Here is a 22,797-nt window from a genome sequence, read left to right on the forward strand (position 1 = left end):
ACTAGTAGAAAGTCCAGCCATAGTCTGCGCCTCAAGGACATACCCCAGGGGTCAGTCCTGGGATCAAATGCTGTTGGATATTTTCACTAATGACATGGATGATGGGATATTGTTTTGGTGCACCCTCAGCAAACTTGCAGACAAAAGTAAAAATAAAATTAGGCAGTGCTTGATATACCATGACTGAGGCTGACAACCTCCTGAGCTGCTTTCAGAATGTTATCATGAGGCTGAGGGAAGTGATCCTTCCTGCCTCTTCAGTACTGGTAAGGCCACATCTGCAGTTCTGGGCTCTCCAGTGCAATGGAGACATGGATGTGTCCTCCAGTATTCTGTGGACTCAAGATAATGCAATAATACCATCAACTGCTGAAGGACAGACCTCAATCACTTCACAGAAATGCAAGGGAAGAGTTATTCTCCAGAACATATGGAAGTTGAATTTATCAGAGGAGGAAATATTAAAAAAAATGAACAAGTTTAGGTTTTCCATGAGGAAAGCATATATAATCCTCTTGGAAAATTATTTCCCTTTTCTTTAATATACAAACTACATGTAAGTTTATAAAATATATAAACAGTGGATAAATACACATGCAAACGTGTATATGTGCATTTGTATGTATATACAAGCATGTGTGTATATATACACACTAAAGTATAAGTAAATAATACATAGAAAGAAACCACACTTTGACTCCAGGTCATCACAACAGCTCTAACACACACTCTTGGTCCTGCTCTGTTATAAAATCTGTCCTATTGTATTATTAATATACAAGGGCAGGAGGTGAGCTCTGACATCAGTACAAACATGTAATTCCTTTCCTGAAAGATCTCCCCATCTGAATACTCCTTCAGCTGCAGATGAGCAAAACTCCTTTTTTGTTTGCTTTGCTGTCTGGCCATGCTGCACGGTGCATCTACAAAACACTTGATGGGATGTGCTGCTGGGAAGGCAGTGACTGTGTGCCCTCAGAAACACCAGGAATGTGCTTGACCTGCACCCACAGCGTGTCACAGCTGAGCCCTGCGGAAGGCAGCAGAGTGCGTGGGAGCTGAGGAGGTCTGGGGACAGCACGGCCGTGGTCAGCCCAAGCACAAATAAACAAACCAACCAAAAACCTGGGGTGTCCAAAACGTGTGTTTTGAGTGTGAGAATGCCCAGTCTGAGAGATGGCCTGCTGGTTAAAATAAAGCAGGAAACAGCTCTCTCACTTATACTCTGCCTACTAATAATAGCTGCAGCTTCATTAAGGTAATTACTGATCTCAGATTTTGAAGGCTCCATTCAGGTGAAATGCCTGAAGACTCTAGAAGAGTGTGGTTTTGTCCTTATTCTTAAGGTACTTGAACCCTGCTTCTGACCTGAAAGGGGCCTTGAGGAGTAACCATGTTTCCTTTATAGTGTTTTTAGAGATGGGCAGGAAGTCCTGGAAAAAAACCCTATGACTTGGCTCTGTGATTCACCTTACCTTTATTCACTCCCTTCCTTCTGAAGAGCCTGCACTGCTTGTTTTGGTTTTCCCCTGCCATGTATCTTCTGCCATGTATCTTCTGCAGAAATTTGTAGTACAAAAGATAATTGAAAAGCCAGACCTGGTCTGTGGGTGCTGATGATCTGGCTGTGAGTGCATCTGTCTGGGCTAGTGGTTCTCTCTCTGGGTTCTGTGCTGGCAAGTGTTAGGTCTCCTATGCAACAAGTCAATAACACTGTGACAAACCAAATCTCTTACTCTTCCATATGCTTGTTGTTTCACTATTTTATTAAAAAAAAAAAAAAAGCCTCGATTATACAACCCTGATACTGTGATAAAACAAATCTCTTACTCTTCCATGTGCTTGTTGTTTCACTGTTTTCTTTAAATAATTAAAAAAAGAGCCTCAATTATACAACCCCACTGGAGAGGTCTTTCTTGGCCTTCAGCCTAAACCTGGATTCCACCACCCATAACTTGTATACAAGTGTCTGGGGTGAAATCAGTGGTGGTGGCAATGCAATTTACACTTAGCATGTGGTGTTTATAAAATAAATACAAGTGGCAGCTGGTATAACTCATGAAAACTCAGTGTTTGGAAGGGGCCTAAGCCAAAGACCATCAGTCCATATAAAAGTTCCTGTTGGTTTTACATTGATCATTTAGCTGTGCTATGTGGGTATTGCATGTGGCCCAGGTTAGTACTTTATGAGGCACCAAAGCTAAAACATTGAGCCTTTCTGTCATTTACTGTCCTGCTGTGTTCAATTTAATTATAGACAGGCAATTAACAGCATAGGTGAGAGAAAAAGTGAGTATTTTACTAGATTTACCCCGAAATGCACCAACAGTAGGAACAGGGAATTCGCTGTTACTGTACATACCATAACAGAGCAGGTTTAAACTTTCTAAAGACTGAACGGACTGGACAAATCACAAAGGTTCACAGGTACACCCTGCCCCACAGACAGCCTGTGCAAAGATGAGAGGCTGATGGCTTCAGGTATCAGGATGGACTCTGGGGCTTGGGGCAGGGGCCCTTGTCAGTTGTTTCCCTCTCTCCTTAGCCCCAGTATGTGTATGGCAACACTGTCAAGAGCTTGAAATTTTATGCATTGCCAGAAGTTATATGGGCATCTGTGTTGGCTGCTAATTCTGGGAAAGTTTGTTTGTGAACAGAGCAAGGTGAGGGTCACACTGAAAAATTGTCCATAGACACATCTAACACATCAACATCTAATGATTGTTGACTCTGTTTCCTTTTTTCCTTGTTCCCCTTTGCAGTTCTTTTGCCAGCAGCTTTGCTGTCTGGCTTGCCAGAAATCATTGGGTATTTTGAATGGCACTTCTATTCAACATCATTTTAACATCAAGACATTTTAGGGACATTTCTCTCATGCATGATGGCTGTAGCCTGCAGGCTCCTCTGTGAGCCAGAAGGTCCCATGATCCATTTGGGGTGAGAAATAGCAATTCTCAACGTTAAAGCTACCTGGCTGAGGGTATGCCTTTGCAACATCTGTCTTAGTAGCAGCACTGACTTAAAAAATGCCCTGCACCAGGAGCTCTTTTCACCTGTGCTGTTCCCCATCCCTTTTTCATTAGCACAACTATTCGTGCCTTGCAGTGAGGGAAAGGATTTGTTTGCTGTGTGTTTTAAATGCTGGCTTGGTTCCCTGGTACAGTTCCCTGAGTGATGCTCAGCAAGCAGTTATCTGGATAACTGCAGTCAGTTTTGTTCCTGCAAAGGCACCTGCCACACAGCCATGGCCTGCTGGCTGCTTTACATCTCATGATTTCACCTGTGCAGAGTCTGTATAAAAATAAAGCTGGTGTCAAGTGGCTTCACACAACAGGGACAGTGATTTTAAAGCCACCTTAAGAAGTGCCCTAAGTGGCTGTGCAAGGTGCAGATGATGTGGTCTGTGTGTCCAGCTTGGGAACAGCCACCAGGGCCAGCTGAGGGCAGCCACAGGGACCAGGTGCTGCCCTGCAGGTGGCAGATTGCAAGTTGGGTTGGAGCTGCTTGTGTTTCCTGCAGTGGTGTTGCACCACGTTCCTAGGTGGGGAAAAGTAGAGTTTATAATCTGTCTGAGGGATAATGTTTTTATGCTGCCTTCTTATGTGCAAAGGAAGAGAATCCCCATGACCCTGCTGTTGTCTTTGGCCTTGTGAGGGGGAGACAGGAGGCTTGCCTGGTCGTCCTGTGTAGATCAGAGAGGATCTTAAAATTTGCTGTGTTGCAACACAATCAAATTTGGTAACTGCGGGCCAGATTTTGGGGTTTTTGTTTGCTTTGGAAAGTGACATAATTTCCTTTATTCATCATTCAGAGGAGAATCCTGCTGCATTTTATTATCTGTCTGGAAGCCTATCTTGAATAGAGATGGTAAAGTTGGTCTCTGCTAAAAGGATATAGATTGTTTGTTGGCTGTTTTGCTGTTTTATTTCTGATCCACTTTGGGGTTGGAAAGTATTTATCCTTGAGGTTTGTTCTCCCCTCTTTACCACCCTGACCAAACATGTTTCTCCCCACTAACCATTCACATTTTCTGTTGCTCTGTTGGTTTATCCGTATTTATTTATTTGCAGAGAGGTGCAGCACCCTGGGGGATGACTCAGATGTTCAAAAATAGGAGTGCATGGTTAGTCAGAGGTGGCCACAAACCTAGACAATGCTTCCCAAGGGTTAGCTCTCCCTTTTGGCTTCTTTTGTTTTCTTTGCTTTCAGACATTTGTCTCCAGGAGCTCAGAGACTGCAGCTGGGATTTCTTTTTTTCCTTTGTGCAGGGTTGGTAACCGTGATTTGTGAGCCAAAGAGTTGAATCATATTTCCATGAATAAAGTCATCACAGTATCAATGTGATGCCTTTTCAAAACACAGGAATTAAGAGCTAGTTTAATTTAATTTAGTTGGAACCCTCCACCATTTTCATTAAACATAAACACAGCGTAAGTTGCTAAAAGCCTCAGAGAGATTTATTAAGGCTCCTAATTTAAGTCTTGTAGAAAAGTCTTCCAAGATTATACAATGAATAGATTTTTCATTCCACTAAGGGTTTGGAATTTTTTTTTCCCATTTTAATGTAATTTGAAGTGCTGCCTGGGAACACACTGTAATAATTTAAATCATCACACGTCTTCTGTTAGATGTAGGGCTGCTCTGGCTGCTGTGGTTGTTAACCTGGGAACAGATGATTGGAATGATGGGCTCCAGTCTGATGTGTCACCACACTTGGGCAGATATTAACATGCAGTTCTTCAAAGGCATTGTGTGGACTACCACGATCTCTGCAAAAGAGACACTGAAGTTTCTGATAGTCTCTGGTAGCTTCCTCCTTTATGTCAATGGGACTTTGCATATTTAAAAGACATGTTCAGCATTTTCCATGTTTAAATCTCTTGAAACCAACCTGGCTTTGCTGCTGAATGCCAGCTAAGGCTCTGTCCTCCTCTGCCTTTAACTGATTTATGAATAATTTACCAAAGAGTGCTCTCAATTATGCAACATCACTTTTAGTGCTCCCCTGGGTTGTGGCCTGAGCCAGCTGCAGTTGGACACCATTGGCATCCACCTCCTGATCTTCACCAGCTGATAAGTAAGAGATGGGCAGAGATGTGGGGCTCTGTGAGGGCCACCCTGCCACTGCCCTCAATGCCCCAGGGGTGTCTGGTGAGTCCCTGGTGAGCCCATTGCATCTGGAAGGGAAACGGAGATGCTGCACCAGCAACCTTTCAGCATTCCCTCTGTTTGTCACTTTGGAATGGGGAAAAAGCCACCTGCTCTAATTAGGAAAAAGTTGGTTAATTAAACAAATTTAAAGTTCTTTAATTAAAAGAAAGTTCACAAGTTGTTTAATACAGAAGACATTTTTCCATGCTTTTCTAGGCTATATAAGAAAGAAGAAACAGCAGGATTTTTACATATGGACTTCATCCTTAAATTAATGAGGCTGTCCCAGGAAAAAAGAGATTATGGGGATTGCCCAATATTCACAGGGGGCCTTTTTTTTTTTTTTGAGTTTTTAAAAACTAAATTGTTTGTGACACTTTTTTAGTCTGGCTCTTATCTGCTCATGTGTCTCTGTGAGATAATGCGGGTAAACTCTTTTGAACAGTTCTAGTGAAATTAATTACATTAGCTTCCAGAAAAGAAATTGCAAGCACTTTATGACTTCTGGATATTTATTGTCATGTTAACTTACAAAACCTTGTTTGGTTTTTTTTTTTTTTTTAAGTAAGGATAAAAAAAAGAATCCTGTGTTAATTTCCTCAAAAAATAGAATTCTAATGAACAGTCACTTGTGAGCTATCTGTAGCTTGAAAGCATACCAAAAGGCATCAAAGGGAAGATTTGGGATGTCCTTTACCTTTAGTGTTTTAAGAACAGTAATTTAAATAAATCTGAGATGTGCTGGTTAAACAAAATGCTACTCATAGGAGAAATCAGCTATTGTGATAAGTGGAGAAAATATTTGTTTTTCTGTGCAGGATCCAGTTAATGAGAAAGAAGCACTAGCTTGCCGTCAGGAGCCATCCTGGGGGAAGCAGGTTGTGTGGAAGTTCCCGTCGCAGAGAGGGCTGTTGGTGGGCAGCAAAGACAAAATGTCAAAGTGAGACTTCACTTCTTTACAAGGACCAGAGTGACAAACCCCCCTCTCCTGGTACCTTCTGGTGCTGAGCAGGCTCAGAGATGGACCCACTCCAGGTGCAGCCACAGGCAGAGCAGTCTCTCAGCAAGCACTAGGCTGTCCAAGGCACTTGAGGCCTTCCTCCATTGGAGAGCTGAGCTGGATGTGTTGGAAGGCTCCAATTTCCTTGTGGATACCACTGGTGGGACACACAGCATGTACTGCTGGCTGGAGCAAGAAGCTGGGGATGCCCAAGGAAAGCTTTCCCAGCTGGTTCTGAGGCATGCAGCACCTCTTGAGTTCCCTTCTGCTGGAAACAAAGTTACTGGGAAAGCACCACATGTAAGTAAAAATCGATGCACAAAATTGTGGTGGTGTTCACAGGGGTCCCAGGATGAGAGAAGAGAATCTTGACTCCATGTTTCAGAAGGCTGATTTATTATTTTATTATATATATTATATTACAAGTAAATTATATATTAAAACTATACTAAAAGAATAGAAGAAAGGATTTCATCAGAAGGCTTGAAAGGAAAGAAAGGAATGATAATAAAATCTTGTGACTGACCAGAGAGTCTGAGACAGCTGGACTGTGATTGGCCATTAATTAAAAACAACCACATGAGACCACTCAAAGATGCACCTGTTGCATTCCACAGCAGCAGATAATCATTGTTTACATTTTGTTCCTGAGGCCTCTCAGCTTCTCAGGAGAAAAATCCTGGCAAAGGGATTTTTCAGAAAATATCATGGCTACACAAAAGTGTCTTAACACTTGTGAGTTGGGAAGTCAGTCATGAGGTTCCCTGTGTGACTTTACTGGTGAGCTTTGTTAAGGACTTTGACACAACCTCATTAATTTTTTCACTTTCTCTCCATTGTCCTCGTTGCTACCTGTCCTTGTACTGTTAAAACTTATGAACATTATAGAAAAGTTAAAAGGGCCTCCAGATGATTAGAGACAACTCTGATAGTGTTTTTTTATTCTGAGAATTTGCTGTTTGTTACTACTTAAAATACTCAAGTGTTTTTTACACTCATTGACTTCAGCTGGTACCGAATGCTCAGCACGTCTACAAATTACCCCTGAGGTGTCAGGTAGCACATCCAGAGGATGCAAGTTTTATAAGCTTTTGAGCACTATTGATTACTTCATTAGATGTATCAGCATCACTTCAGTAACCCCCTCAAAGGCTGGACTTGACTCTGTTTTTCCAAGACAGAATTCAAGTATAATTTTATTTCCCCCTTCTAAAGCCTTTCCTCTGTTTTGCACACTGTGGCCTCTCTTAAGAATGTAACGTTTGTCTCATGCAGGATGTTGTTTTAATAGAACAAAATGGGTGTTTTGGAAAGAAAATTATGTTGTGTGTGTGAAAATATATAATACAAATTTTTAAGGAAGGCTTCCCATTAATGCCTTTTTTATAATATTATAATTATTTTCCTTCCTAATTTTTCTCCTTTCCCCCCCCCCCTTTATTGGAATGGGTTCACAGTGCAGATCTCTGCTGCTCGAGCTCCTGGTGCTGCTTACAGCAATGGAGTTGCTCCCTGGGGCACATGTGGGCTGCACACCTGTACAGGGAGGGGACAAGGCATGAATATTCTGTGTGGCTTTCTCAGACGTTTACAGACCGAGGCAGCATGTTGAGCCTTCAGGCTGCAGGGCTGTACCCTCATTCTCTAGTGAATCCCAAGCTGTCTCGCCACTTTGTCACTGCAGTATCTCACTCCTGTGAGGGCACTATTCCAGGATGGGAAGTGGCACATCTGCCTTGGGCTGTTCGGTGCTAGCTCAGCAGCTCACTGTCCCATGATACCCGTGGTACCCAAATGGTGCTATCCCCAGGCTGAGGATTTTGTCAAGGCAAACATGTCTAAACTCACATCCTAGAGATGCAAGGCACTGCTATAACCCCATAATATGCCAGCAGGCTTTGAGAGGAAATTATGGTGGGTTTTGTTTCTCTTTTTTTACTCCTGTTACCACACTTCGTCTCTTCTAACCTGTTGCAGGCACAGTTTCATTGCAGCTGGTGCACGAGCAGGCACAGCTTTGGTATTTTGTGCTGTCATCAGCAAACTCTTTGTAGAAGAATTGGGACATCAGGCTGGCCTGGCAAACTTGCTGCTGCTGCTTGGTGGCTATTTTCACTATGCATCATCTCTTCTCTTCTCTTCTCTTCTCTTCTCTTCTCTTCTCTTCTCTTCTCTTCTCTTCTCTTCTCTTCTCTTCTCTTCTCTTCTCTTCTCTTCTCTTCTCTTCTCTTCTCTTCTCTTCTCTCTCTGTTTACAGGGGTCATTTTGGATTTTTGAAGCTGAGAAAAGAGTTCTGTTATGGGTATGTACTGTGTGGGAGGAAATAGATGCAGGGGTTTAGGCTTGTTTCTTTCAGTGTTTTTGCTGGGGGAGTATCAGAGAAGGGGGAAAGCTGGAATACGGACAGTTATCAGATCAGTGGATTTTGGAAGCCTTCACACTTTACGTCTGGAAATCACTTAAATACAACACAGAGTGTTTTGTTCTAAATCACAGTGGACGGACAGAACATCTGTTTACTTATTAGCTATTAATGAGATAATTTTCTGTGTTGGTGCTGGATAGAAGAAGATACTTTGAAGTAAAGGAAAAAGCAGAGAAGCTCTTAAATAAAACTGTCCTTCCCTTCTGTAGCTGGCTCAAGCACTCTGTTGTTGTTGCAGGCATTGCTGTACTGTGCCCCTGTTCCTTGGTACTTACAGATTAAACATTTGAAAAGATGCAATCACTGTTTGTTCCCAGTTGCAAAATGGAGGTGACCTTCAGCCTCAGCCACCTTTGCTTTATTTCTTCCAGCATGACACAACCTTTTACCTTACGTCCACCTAAAAGTAGTTGCTTTTATTTTCATGTCTTTAATTCATTTGTATTGCTCCTGATGATGATTATCCAATAGTGATGTGCAAGTGTCAGGATCTTCACTTCTTCCAGCCTCAATACCCTTCTTTGTATTTGACTTGTAGATCACTTAGTGAGCTAGAAATAAATGCCTTGTATTCTGAATCTCAATCCACTTTTTGCTACTTTTTACTATAGGTGAATTTTTCCTAAAGTAACTTCTGAATGTCTTTCATTGATCTCTGAATTTCTTCTGGCTTGTATCCCTCTAGCAATGCAGAAACTAAAGATCCTGGCATTTTCCACATGTAGCTGTACCTCAGATGGGAAATGGGCAATGTTTCTCGCATGCATGCTCCCTGATACATTAGCTTTGCCACAGCTTTAGCAGGGGAAAGTGGAGAAAACATTGGGCTTCCACCCAAATCCTTTTTGTGGATTACCACATAGTTCAGGTGCCCCAACAGCTGCAGCTCCACACCAAGAAGATGAGAGTTTGTGGCAGAAAGGTGAGGCTACCTGGGCAGGGAAGAGATGAAGCCTTCTGAAGCCAGATTCATTGTTGAAACCAAAGTATTGTGTAATGAACAGCTGCATGCAGAGGGGAAAGTGGATTCGCTTCTGTTGCTATTTTACAATAAGCTTTGCTCTTTTAACACTCAGTTGAGGATGTTTTCTGAAAAGAGCAGTGGATTCTGTCTCCTTCTATCTTCTCTTAGTGTTACTAGAGGGAAAAGTTAGCTAAAATTATTAACGACATAACTTCTGGCAGGGTTCAATAAGTTTTTGGCTCTTAATGTGATACAGATAAGCAGAAAAATTTTCATTTCAGTGAACATGAGGCTCAGGGGAAATTTTGTTTCTTGTATATTTTGTGCCATTTACAAAACACAGTTTACAGTGAATAAACTGAGTTGAAAGCTTGTGGGTTATGTTTCTCAAGAAACTATTTGGTTTTGTTTTAGTTTCATTCTACCTAGCATAATGTTACCAAGGGAATTTATTGTACTCCAGAGCATGAGATTTTCAGGAAACTTCACTTTATTTTTACAAAGACCATAGGATTAATTCTAAAGGTGAAACTTACTCTGTAGGTACCATTTTTTTCTTGATGACTGGCCAAAGCTTGTGGTTTGTATTACAACAAAAACAAAAAATAAACTGTGCCACCTTTCATTTACAGCGTGTGGAATGCTCTCTTGACTCCACCTTTGCTGCCACACACATACAGTGTAATGTGCATATTCTACTTGAAAACAAATATCTCAGTATATCTTTTCCTTAGCAAAAATGGAGGTAGGGAGAAAAACCAATAAAATCCTATATGCCTATTTTTAGTTTTAGTGCAGGATTGGAATTAAGTAGAATATAATGCAAATATATATTTGGATTCTGAAGTAAATAAACCAGATCTTTTTTCTACTTCAAATAAAGCTTGTTCCCTCTGTATTCCAATACCTTAAATATTAGATCTCTTTAAATCCTTTGGAAAAAGATGGATATAGTTACAGCTGTTGTTAAAATAGCATTATTAAAGTTTTGCTTAGTACACAGGGTACCTATGTAGGTGATTGTTGTAATCCTGGTTCTAAGCCATGATGTACCTTGAGTCTGTCCCTGCTCCCTGTGACTACATGCAGGTGTTGAGCTTCTGGTGCCTGGGAATGGCTGCTGGGATTCTCCCTGTTCCAGACCCAGCTTTTCTGTCTGCAGCACCCTGTGGACCAGCTCTTGAAGCCTGAATGGATTTCAACCCTGGCATTTCCCTTTTCAGGGAATACTACCCATGTTTAGTGCATTTGTTAAACTCTAAACCTGGTGCATTTGTTAAACTCTAGGCTATTTCTAGCAAGAACAAGATCAGGGACAAGAAGAAAAGGAAGGAGAAAAAATAATTTGAACAATAAGAGGACGTCACGTTCAAGCAATTTAAGTCAGGCTGACAGCTAACAGTTTGTCCAATCCACTAACCCCAAGATTAGACCAATTTAAGGTTTTTTGCAGGCAACTTCTGACATGTGACCTTCCCACATCCTGGCAGGTAGCTTTTTATACAGTTCATATCCTAATCATGACAAAAAGCTGTGTAACTCTAAACCGAGGCTGGGGAAATAATATCCTCACAGTTTTTAATAGATTACCACTGGCCTCTTGACCCCATTTTGTTGCCTGGAAGATAAAATTAAAACGTGATTTCATCCTTGCTGCTTCTTGAGGAGTCAAGCAGAAAATTCAATTACTATTACAGCTGCCAGATTATGTTCTGTGCCTGTGATTTGTTGTTTTGTGAGTTGTTCTAGCTCAGCATGAATTTCCACAGTTTCACTTAAATAAATTTACTTACAAATTATCTCAGTGCACATGGATGCAGATTGACATTTAAGAAATGAACATTCAGCAAAGCTCTGATTCAGCAAAGTCTTTTGAAGTGCTCATTAAAGCCATTATATTGTGTTATTTAGATGTAACCTGAAGGGGTAAGTGCCAGTGGTAAGTGCAGTACATCACAGTTTTCTCCTATGTGTGCCAACACCAGTGTCTACCTGCTTGGTTCCACCTCTGTGAGGTGTGCAAGAAGAGATCAGCTTTAAATGAATTAGCTGAGTTCTTTAAATCAAAAGGAAAGATTTATTTCCTCCATGGAAATTACTCTAAGGCATCAGGTTTTGTGAGAGAGGATGCAATGATTCATGTCACTGGCAGGATGCTCAGAACAGTTTTCTCCTTTCTTTGACTCAGATTAAGAACTTGCTGGACATGAACATCTTGGCCTTCATTCCAACCATTCTCCTTGAAGTGTTTAGAGGTCTTCTAGGAGCTTCCTTTTCCCCTCCTAAATTTAAAGATGAATCAAGGACATATGCAGTTCTTTAATTCATTTCCAAAATTGTCTCTTAGAAAAACAAGCAACCTTTTGGAGACTGTGCTTATCTTTGTAAAAAAAAAAAAAAAAAAAAGTTCTCTTAATTATATAACATTTACAGAGACTAATGAGGGTAGGTCACAAACTGCTGGATGGGAAAATGAATCTGACCTGCTGGTACATAACAATGTGCAGCAGAGTAAAGAAAACATAGATTTTCAAAATGCATATATGTATTTAATGTTGGTAGGTATATAAGAATAGAAAAGATGTTTTTTTCTTTGTTTAATTTGGTTTGTATGCTTGAAGTATTTTACCTGTAGAGTCACTTTCCCTCTAGTCTTCTGCCCTGCTGACCCTTTACAGCTTAGTGGTACATAGCAGTTGTGTTGGTGTGCTTTTGCATTTATTTGCAATCTATGAAGAGCTTGAATGTCCTGATAAGACATCTGGGCTTTGGAATTTCCATTTGGCATCGAATGCCTTTGGGGAGAGTCATGCCATTGGTAAAGAAAGGGTATAGGCAAAGGGCTCCCGTATTTTGAATATTTTAATGCTTTTCAGTTTTATGCTTTGGTTATAGCTTAAGCATGTTGTTATGAAGAACATTATGACCTTAACAATCCTATAAAACAGGTTGAGAGAGTTAGGTTTGTTCAGCCTGGAGCAGAGAAGGATTTGGTGAGGCCTTAGAGCAGCTTCCAATACCTTAAGGGGGCTGCAGAAAGGCTGGAGAGGGACTTTTTGTATGAACACATAGTGATGGAATGGGGAGAATGGTTTCAAACCTAAAAAGGGCAGGTTTAAATTCAATATTGGAAGAAATTTTTGGCTGTGAAGGTGGGGAGACTGAACAAGGTTATTTAGGGAAGTTGTGTTCTTCCCATCCCTGGATGTGCTCAAGGCCAGGTTGGTCCAGTGGAAGGTGTCCGTGCACATGGCAGGGATATTGGAACTGAATGATATTTCAGGTTCCTTTCATTGCAAAACATTCTATGATTAAATGTGAAGAAAGAAAATCTTCAGAACTTTTTTACTGCACTTTTAGTAAATTGAGCATATTTGAGATTTTCTGGAAGTTTCTTTAGTAAATACCTACTTGTCAAAAGCTTTCTTTATTTCCATTATTTTTGGGGAATTTTTTCTGAGGAGTTTTCCAGTCTTTTTAAGTGTTGAGATAACCTATCTTTAGAGAAACTGGTGCACACTGAAAGCCCTTTCTTCTGCCCTCTTACAGGCAGACTTTCCATTATGTTTAATGTATGCCATATCTGTTTTTTGTATATCTTGCTTTCTCTTCTCTCCCTGATGGAGAGAGGATTGCTCAGCTGAAAACCAGTGAGTTGGTTATGGAGATGCTCTCCTCCCATCAGCCCAGACATCCCTTCAGCAGCTTCCACTCTGAGCCAGCAAAAATACATATGTTTCAGGGAAGGGCAATCACCTTGACTTGCCTCGACAGCCTGCATGTTCCTGGGAGGAAAACAAAATTTTGAATATGAGAGAGGAAACTTTTAGAGCTAAAAGTGTAAGTAACTGTAGGTTGAGGCACATAGTCAAGTCTCTGCAAGCTCTCCACAGGCTGGTACAGATGCATGTTTCCCAATGGTTTACCTCTCAGGAATAGTGCATTTCATTCAGTTCTTGGAAGTTCTGTGTGTGCTCTGGCAGCTCACCACCTCCTCTGCCCAGTCCTGTCTTGGTCAGAGCAGCAATCTGCTGTTGGGTTCTCTGCTGGCTCATCAGAGGTGAAATCTGACCTGGCTAGGAGGAAGAGGAGGAGGAGGAAGGATCCCTGTGAAAGGGCTGTTCTGGAGCGTGCCCGTGCTGCTGATCACAGCTGAATTTCAGCTCCTCTTAGTGGCTGGATGCTGGCATTTCTGTTGGCAGTGTGTTTGCTCACCATCTACTGAGGGAACACAGCCCAATGAAGCTCACTTCCAGCTTTTTGCTTCCACGTTTGAAGGAGTGAGTAAGGTCAGTAAGGAAAAGAGGAATTCTTAGCTTTAGGGAGAGCCTTTCCCCTTCCCAGCCTTCTCACCTTGTGCTACAGCTTTGCTCCCCTATCTCTCTACAGGTTCATAGTTTGTGCTGTTGAGCACTGCAATGAGATGTCTTAACCCAAATCCAATTTTCAGCCCAGCAGGGCAAGGAGCAGAGTCCCATGTGTGACTCCCATTAGTCCTGTGGAAATTCCACGGTTTGCAAGGAGCTGGGTTTGTAACCATGACTGTTGTAACAATCTGGAGCTGGAGTGCTGTGCTTGATAGCCATTCCTCCTACCACTGGGAAGCCTTTGGCTTTCTCATGGTGTGTTACCATGTGAAACTTTGCACAAACTGCTTGAGCACATTAAAAACACTGCTCTTTGCTCTCTGGAATAAAAACCAAGACATGCACCAACACAAGCCAGTAAGAGCCAGTGTGACAGAAGACACTACAGAATTGAATGTAGGACCATCTAGCAAAGATTTAGTGCCAGACATAAAGAAAACACTAAGAAAACTCCTCAGAGTTATTTTATGTTGTTCAAGAAGCAGTGCCTTGCTGACTCCAAAAGTTCATAGAGTAGTTAGCACTTTGCCTGCTCATACCTGAAAATGGGAGAATAGGATGTGTTTTGTAGGGCTGTGTTGCTTATAAAGCTTTTCTGTATATATATTTTTGCCTTAATCCTGAAATTTTTTTAAAATTCTGCTGTTTTTTTTTTTTTTTTTTTTTTGTTAACTTTGTAGCATGAACTCTTATTCAGACTGTTTTTCCTTTTCTGTTAGCTGTAGAAGACCCTGCTCAGGTCACAGTCCTTATTTTATTATAACTTGGCAGAAAAAGGCAGGAAAGAAACTGTTTGATCTGAGAGACAACCATGCAACTTTTTTTTTTTTTTTTTAATAAACTCACATAATGAGGCAGCTGAAAGAAACTATGTCACAGTGACTTTAACCAAAAATAATCTTGTATAAACCAGCTTGCATTTAAACTTGGAAAGAACCCATCACAGTATCTTCCACACCCACAACATAACCCGGAGTACCATTCCTTTGACTGGAATTGAATATCTAATCTTCAGCCCATAGATTAGACGAAGCTGTCTTCTAAGAGCCCTACTGCCCCTTGGCCTGCTTTTGCTTCTCCTCAATTCATCACCTTTCTCTCTGTGAGGAAATCGCAATGTAGATAATGTTTTGCCAAGAATCTGGCAGAGTTATCTTTCTTTTTCTAATTTTTTTTAAATCACGTTGACTAATGCTTCTGTTCCAAAAGCTCAGGGTTTCCATGGGCAGGGTGGACAATTTAGGGGTATAGGCACATATAGTTAATATATAAACTGTCAAAACTTTAAAAGGATACTTGAGAGGATTATTTTCCTTTCTTCCTAGCTGTGAAGACAGGCTACTGCTTTAAATGTGTAGCCACAGGCTCCAGGCTAGCTGTCCTTCTAGCTCCCTTTGGACTTCAGGGTTTTGGCAAAAAGTTGACCTGGGTTTGAACTGTCCCAGAGTCAAGTTTTCAAAAACAAAACCCGACCTAAGCTTTGTGAAGACTGAGCTACTCCCAGTTTCATCTATCTGTTGTAGATGTGTTCTGCCCCTGAGCCTGTAATCTTTGAGATACAGGGGAACAAAGGCTTGAGATACAATTGTCTCACAACTTGTCACAGCTGCACACAGCTGAATCTCAGCTTGAAGGTTTCCATAAATGTGCTATCTCAGCTGTTTAATACCTATCCACAGAGGAGATGAAACCTTGTGCTTGGAAAATATATTATTACTCTGGTTGTGTGTTCCTGTAATTTTTCTCCAGATGTCTACTGAAATATTTTCCAAATATCTTTTTATTTTGGGTGTATCTCCAATTGGTATAGGAATTGGTAAATTAATCTCAATTAAGATAAAACCCTGAACATTAGTTTTGAATGAAATATAGCTGTTATACTGAGCTATATTATGATGAAAAATGCAGCACTGAAATGCAGTGCAGTCATCTCATGTAAAAACTCCCTTTGCTTTTTGTGAATGCAAAGCAGCCAGTGAAAACCACGTCTGCTGTGTTCTGTTTCATTTTTGGTTTCATTCATGTTTACTTCAAAATGGGCATGTGGAAAACGAGAAGGACCTGATAAAGTATCTTCAGCCATTTGGATTGCAAGTCTGTGTCTCCACCACGTAGCATGTAATTAGCTTTAGGCTTTATAGCTGTCTAGTCTTGCTAGGATGTCTAGGAACATTTTCTGTTGATTAACTGAGTATTAATCCTGTCATAACATCCTCATGAGAGAAGGGAAGCAATAAGTTTGCAAGTTAGAAACAAGTCTTTAACTGTTCATACTGACCAGGGACTTCAAATTTGCATAAATGGGGAGGAATTTAAATTGAAATAATGGACCCTGACTCACAGCATACTTTCAAGTACCAATGGAAAAAACAACTTAAGGAAAGACGCACAGATCCCAAGTCCCTGCTGTGCACAAGTGGCAGCCTGCAAAGAACCTGGCTGCATCTCCACCATCTGCCAGGGTGCAGGGTGGGCAGGCTGGCCGTGGGTAGAGTATCCCATGTGCTGCAAATGTTCCTGGAGGGACCAGTGCTCTCTGCTGGCCACAGAGCCAGAGGCCAGTTCCCTGGCTGCAGCATCCCTGAAGTGAGATTGGAGGAATCTCAGCCTTACTCATTGCTAATGAGCAAATGTGGCATACATGGGCGGGACAAACGGGCAAGTTTCTTGTGGTAAGGGGTGGCATTAGTGGGTTTAGACACTTTCCTTTCTTTGTTTTGTCCATGCTTAATGAACTGTTTGCTTAATGCCTGCAGGTCTGCACGACAGCTGTTACAGGATACTTACTGTATTTCCTTCCTTGCACTCTTGTCTGGAGTGTGAGAAATTGCCACATGAGAAACAACTCAGAAACATAAGTGGGGAGGATCACCATGATCATCACCAGGATCATCACTATGTGAATACAGTTATTAACCATTTCTTCCAGTTAGCAAAGATTTCAGATGGAAAAAATTCAAAGGTGTGTCAGACGTGAGTATTTAAAATGAATTCATGTAGAGACGAAAGTAACACTTAATCTTTTAATCACTGAAATTTAATCACACTTAAACTTTTCCAGTAAGAGGCATTTGCTGACATGTCAAAATAAGGAGGGGCGGGGGGAAGGAGAAAGAAAGAAACAAAAGGGAGCTGAACATGTAAAATAGCATGAAATGTGGCTGTATGTATCACACAAGTTCTTCTTCAATTTGGAATCCTAATTCTGCTTTACAAAACATAAAGGCCTTGTAGAGAGGTATATCCATCTATAGAAGACAGGCTGTGTTTGAGCTGGAAATCTGGAACTGGAAACCGATGAAAAATCTTTGCTATTCTCAGCTCCAGTTGGCTGAGGGACATGATTTGATCAGTTCTCTCTGTGAGGACATGAATTGGTAACTCAGTACAAGCTGTAATCCAGGAATTTAAAATGGCAAGTATTGTATTAATAAACAGGCAGGGAATATGTGGCTGAATGGCTTGGGACTTTGGGCTTAAACACCTGAAGAGATCCTTGAATCTGATGCAGACTTTGCAGTACAAGTATATTTCTTAAGAAATACAGGTGAGGAATGCAGAGGAAGTAGAAAAAGACTTAGACTGAGGTTAAATGTCAGCTTGATTTCACAGCCATTGCAAATGGCCACTGCCATCTTCCAGTTTTGCAAATTCACAAATTTGTAAAATGTATTTGTTTGTCCTTCCACATGGGCAGCATCCTGTACACATTGTGGAAAACAAACTGTAAATACTGACTAGCTTGCCATTAGTGACTGGATTAATTTCATGGTTTAGGAATGGTGTTCCCCAATTCAGTACTCCCATTAAAAACTATGAGCTGCTCCCCTTTCCTCTCTGGTGGGAGAAAAAAGCAGAAATCACACATTGAGATAAGAGCAATTTACTGGAAATAGCACTGAGATAAGGGAAAAGTAACAGCAATGAAAATAATAACAAAAATTTACAAAGAGAGGAAAATTTACATGCCAAATGCTCATGAAACCCAAGTCAAGGAAAACAAAACTGGACAGACCCTATGCCTTCCATGCTTACTCCTTCTTGGAAGAAAAGGAGCCCCTTTCTCCTGTCCCTGGCTTTTCAGATGTCCCTGATGTAAAATGGTATTGAATTCCACAAGGTCTATGCCACACCGCATCCCACTGATCTGGGCCAGAACCAGGACAATTCCAAACAGCTTATGCATACTTATATATATAAACTCTTATATAAACTTATATATACTTATACAGGACACATGCTTTCCCATGCTGGTCACCAATTCTGTTATTTGACTTGTAATGCTTGATTCAGTACTGTTTGCTATAACATGTATTTACATTTTCTTTACAAAAGCAGCCTTTGTCACTTAGTACCAGGATTTGGTATCTCTGGCTGTTTGGGTTGCTACAGGAAAAGTCTTTTCCCTCACTCTGACATACTTCCCCCACCCCTTCTTTATTTTAAGGACTAAATGCTTGCAAAATGTTATTTTACAAAACAAAACTATTTTTTGCTGTTAAGGAAAAAATATCTGAAACCACAATAATTATTTGTCTGTCTGAATCAAAAATAGTCAGGCTGATCCAACCTAGAGGCTGCATGGGCTTAGTGTCAATTTTTCATTTGGTGGGGCTACAAGTTATAAAGAGTACATCATGTGGAAACTGGATGGATCTGAAAGGAATTAGCATCAAATTGGAATCAGCATCAAATTGATCTGGACTTTGAAAGGTCATGCACATGCTGAAGGTAGTGATGATGTCTCTAATGAGCTTGTAATAAGACTAAATGTGGAAAAGAAGCTTGTTCACTCCTCTCTTTTTCTTAGGAATTGAAAAAGGGAATTATTATTGCAGCTGTAAGACTTTAGTTTGGACCATTTAAATTTGGCTCATCTCAGCGTAATGTGAGATTAACAGTCAGTGCTCCAGGAACAGATAAATACAATTACCCTTTTGAGATCCAATTGATTAGTAATAAGCACTCTTGCCACTTTAAGAGATGCAATAAGAACCAAATAGCAAAGAAATTATAAGATGCTGAATTTTTTCTTGTGTACTGATCAAACTCAGTCAAGTGTATGGTTTTGCTTTAAACTGTGATAGTGAAAGACTGCAGCTCCAGGTGGGGCCACATGTGGCTAGGCCAGCATGACAGCACTTCCTTCTACCATAGCTTCTCCTCACACATTTACACTAAACAGTGTTTTTGGTAGTGTTTTGTAGCTCTTCCAGCAGGCATTGATATTCCCTGGAGAAGGAGGAATAGGAAGTCACAGGAAGGAAACAGAAGGGTGGTAAGCAATGGGTTTTTTCCACTAGCAAGTCTCAGTACTGCACATGTATCCCTGCAGTGTGACAGTGCAGGCCTCCAGTTGCCACCAGGGAGAAATCTGCCTTTACTAAATGCACTGACTTCGAACAGGAGGAGTTAGTGGTACAAAACCCTGTGTGTAAGCAAGCCCTACACCTCCACTCTCTGTGCTTTGCTCTTCTTGCTCAACCATTTGTGCTTTAATTGTAAAAACCCACTTTCTTGTGTTGTTTTTCTCTCTCTCAGTTATCTTGGCATTGCTGCAAGCTTCAAATTGCTTCTCAGATGTGCTGTTTTTTGAGTGTGCATTCCTTTACTGGTAGCAAAGACCTATGTATAGAACTTGAGGCTTTGATACAAGTGAGTTACACAATCATATGGCTTCGAAACCAGGGCAGAGTAACCAGGTTTTTCTTCTTTTATTGACCATGATGAATTTGGAATATATTCTTGTTTGAGAGGTTGGAATAACGTGAAAAGCAAATACAAGACTGGGAAGCATCTTGTGTCCCTTTGGTTGCCAATCTGGGGTCTGGAAGAAATTTTCTTGCACTAGATATTGGCTGCATTTTAATTTTTCCTTGCAGCTCTGAGCAGGGATCAGGTGGGTCAGATACCACAGATCTGCTGCTCTTTGTTCCAGGAACAGAGTTCATACTGTTACCGTGTAGCTCGTGGTGCTGTCCAGAACGTGCCGGCTGCTTTCCAGGCTGGAAGAAGGAAGCTGTACCTGCTTGGAGAGTTCACTTGTTCCGGATGACAGAGATTGAGAAAGCGTCCAGGAATAGCAGAGCCGTGGAGGGAGGCTGGTTGTGGCCAGCATGATAACTGGCAGTCTAAGCTGCAAAATGTTGAAATAACTGGTGCCACTGTTTACCAAAGGAGAGCTTCAGGAACTCGTGGGACAGACGTCTTTGAGGTGTGGTTTGAGTATAGCCGGTGCTGCTGTGGAAAAGGAAACCTCTACATCCTTCCAGCTCTCCATGGAGCTCTCCAGTGCAAAGTTTTCTAATTTCAAATGCATCCATCAGCTCTAAGTGCTGTTCTTATCCACTTTAGTTCTACTCAGGAATGATGCTTCTTGGTCAGCTAATCCCCTTTGATAGAGTTACAGTGTTGTGTGGGCAAAGTAATCAAGGCCAGGCTCTATGAATTTCAATTTTTTCCCCCCCATTTTCTGCGTTCAGACAGCATAAAGTAATTCCTGGTTTTGAGAATTTAGGGTTTCAGCAGCCAGAAGTTTATGTAGAGGAATATAAGCATTAATAAACCAGATAGATTAGCACAATAAATAACAAACTGATCTAGTAAACTAGATTTATTTGTTAACAAAACAACTTAATTGGAATATTTAATGGAAAGTTGGCTTTTTGTGTAAATCGACACATCCTCTACAGGCAGCAAGGCAAGTTATATTCATCCATTTAATTTTTTTTGTTTTTCTTTTCATATTTAAGCATAAATCAGTTCAAGAGGGAAATTTCAGAAACATGCAGCTCATCAAGTCTATGAATTGGTCCAGATGAAGTCAAATATTCTAATCAAGCCTTCAATCAAGGGGAGTTATGTGATTGATACTTGAGAAGAAACTCAAATAACTTGAGGGTATATTGAAGCATATTCACTCATAAGGCAGGTTTTCTTTAAAGTAATGTAATGCTCCATTCTGACATATCAGAACTAATTGAGACAAATATGCTGGGAAGATCCTGAGTTGCTACCTCTGAAAGGAAGCAGGAAAGGAGTCCTGCTCAAGTAGTCCAGTTGCCTTTCTTTGGTTTAAATCACTGCAGTTTCTCCTTATTTAGACCAGGATTAACATCACACAGACCAGACTGGAGAGAACATATATTCCTTGTTTTCCTGGAAGTGCCCCAGATGCTGAAGCTGTCATGTAAACTCATTGCTTTTTAAAAATTAGGTTAAGCCAAATGAGAACAACTACAAACTGCCTTTTTGTAAAAGGACCTTTTAATGTTTTGTATCTCTGCATGTCTCTTCCTCTGTGTTGCAGACGCTGTGCTTCCAGTTGAGGGTGGGAAGCAAGGGATCACATAGCTTTTTAAATGTGGGACTCATGAAGAATCTGGATGCACAAACCTCTGCATTGCTTTGGCATTTTCTTTCATCCTTGGCTGTTGAACAGGAGGTTCTGGGCTTGCCAGTGGCCTGGTTATTCCTATGCTTCACTTCAGTCCTGGTTTGTGCTTTCTGTATGAAAGGCCTGTGTCAAGTAGCAACAATCTGAATTGTAGGTTGAAACTTGGCAATAGCAAAGCACCAAGTGCTCAGAGGAAGCTGTACAGGTAGAACAGGATGGGTTGCTTGGAATGAGATGCTAAGATTGGGGAAAAGAATGAAGAAATATAATCTGAGAATAGCTGTGGAAGGACCATAGCCAAAACTGTGGACTTTCCAAGTTTAGATCGTTTGAATCCTCTGGGTATCCAGAAAGAGTCTCAGCTTCTGGCTCCATCTCTGTAACTGTAGGACTGTGGGTTCAGATCCAGACTTTTCATCTGTTTCTTATGTATGTAATAGCCTGAACCTTAATCTTGGACATAACATCCTGAACTTTGGAGAAAACTGCAGCTGGGTCTTTGTCATAGCTTTTAGAAAGCTGTTGCTGACTAGAGCAAGGTTCTTGCACTGATGCTGAGAAGCTTAATGTTCAGCAAGCAAGGGGTCATGGCTGGCAAGTGCATAATGCCATTCAAAAATATTGAAAAAATATAGAAAGAATTAGTTGTGTGCACAACCTCCTGCCTTTGCTCTACCCCTGTGTATTCACCTCCAGCCCTCCCCAAAAATATGGTCTAAATCAATTCTTAATATGCAGTGCTTGCTGAAACATGGTGTACTTGGCTGAATAGATAGACAGTTAAGTCCATCAGTCAGTACTTGTGTTTTTGACCTGATAACCTAATTTTTATAACCAGTCTAGAACTACATAGAGTTTTAAAAACCATTCCAGAACTTTATCCATCAATCAAATAGATCAGTTGTATGAATAAATGGAAAAAAGTTGTGTAATGGTGCAAGATGATGTTCCTCAAATTACAGAATCATAGAATATCCTCACCTGGAAGGGACCCACTAAGATAATCAAAGTCCACGTCCTGGCTCTGGATAGGACATTCCAAGAATCATACCATGGGCCTGAGAGCATTTTCCAAATGCTTCTTGGACTCTGTCAGGTTTGGTGCTCTGACCACTTCCCTGGGGAGCCTGTTCTAGTGCCCAAACACCCACTGGATGAAAAACGTTTTCCTAATACCCAACCTAAACCTCCCCTGACAGCTTCAAGCCATTTCCTTGAGTCACTGGTCACACAGAGATAAGACAGTGTCCATCCCTCCTCTTCCCCTCACAAGGAAGTTGCACACTGCAATGAGGTCTCCTCTCAGTCTCCTCAAGTCTCAGCAGACCAAGTGACCTCAGCCACTCCTCATCAGGCTTCCTCTTCAGACCCTTCTCCACCCTTGTGACCTCCTTTGGATGCTCTGTAAGAGCTCAATGCCCTTTTTATATTGTGGAGCCCAAAACTTCTCACAGCACTCGAGGTGAGGCCGCAGAGCAGAGCGGGACAGTCCCC

At 41.2% G+C, this 22,797-nt stretch overlaps 1 pseudogene; it reads left to right on the forward strand.

The window, feature by feature from the left end:
* LOC134415002 (chloride channel protein A-like) overlaps positions 1–22,797 on the forward strand; it is an 87,588-nt pseudogene that overhangs the window by 3,872 nt on the left and 60,919 nt on the right.

The sequence above is a fragment of the Melospiza melodia genome, chromosome 1, assembly GCF_035770615.1.
Source record: "Melospiza melodia melodia isolate bMelMel2 chromosome 1, bMelMel2.pri, whole genome shotgun sequence".
Lineage (NCBI taxonomy): Eukaryota > Metazoa > Chordata > Aves > Passeriformes > Passerellidae > Melospiza > Melospiza melodia.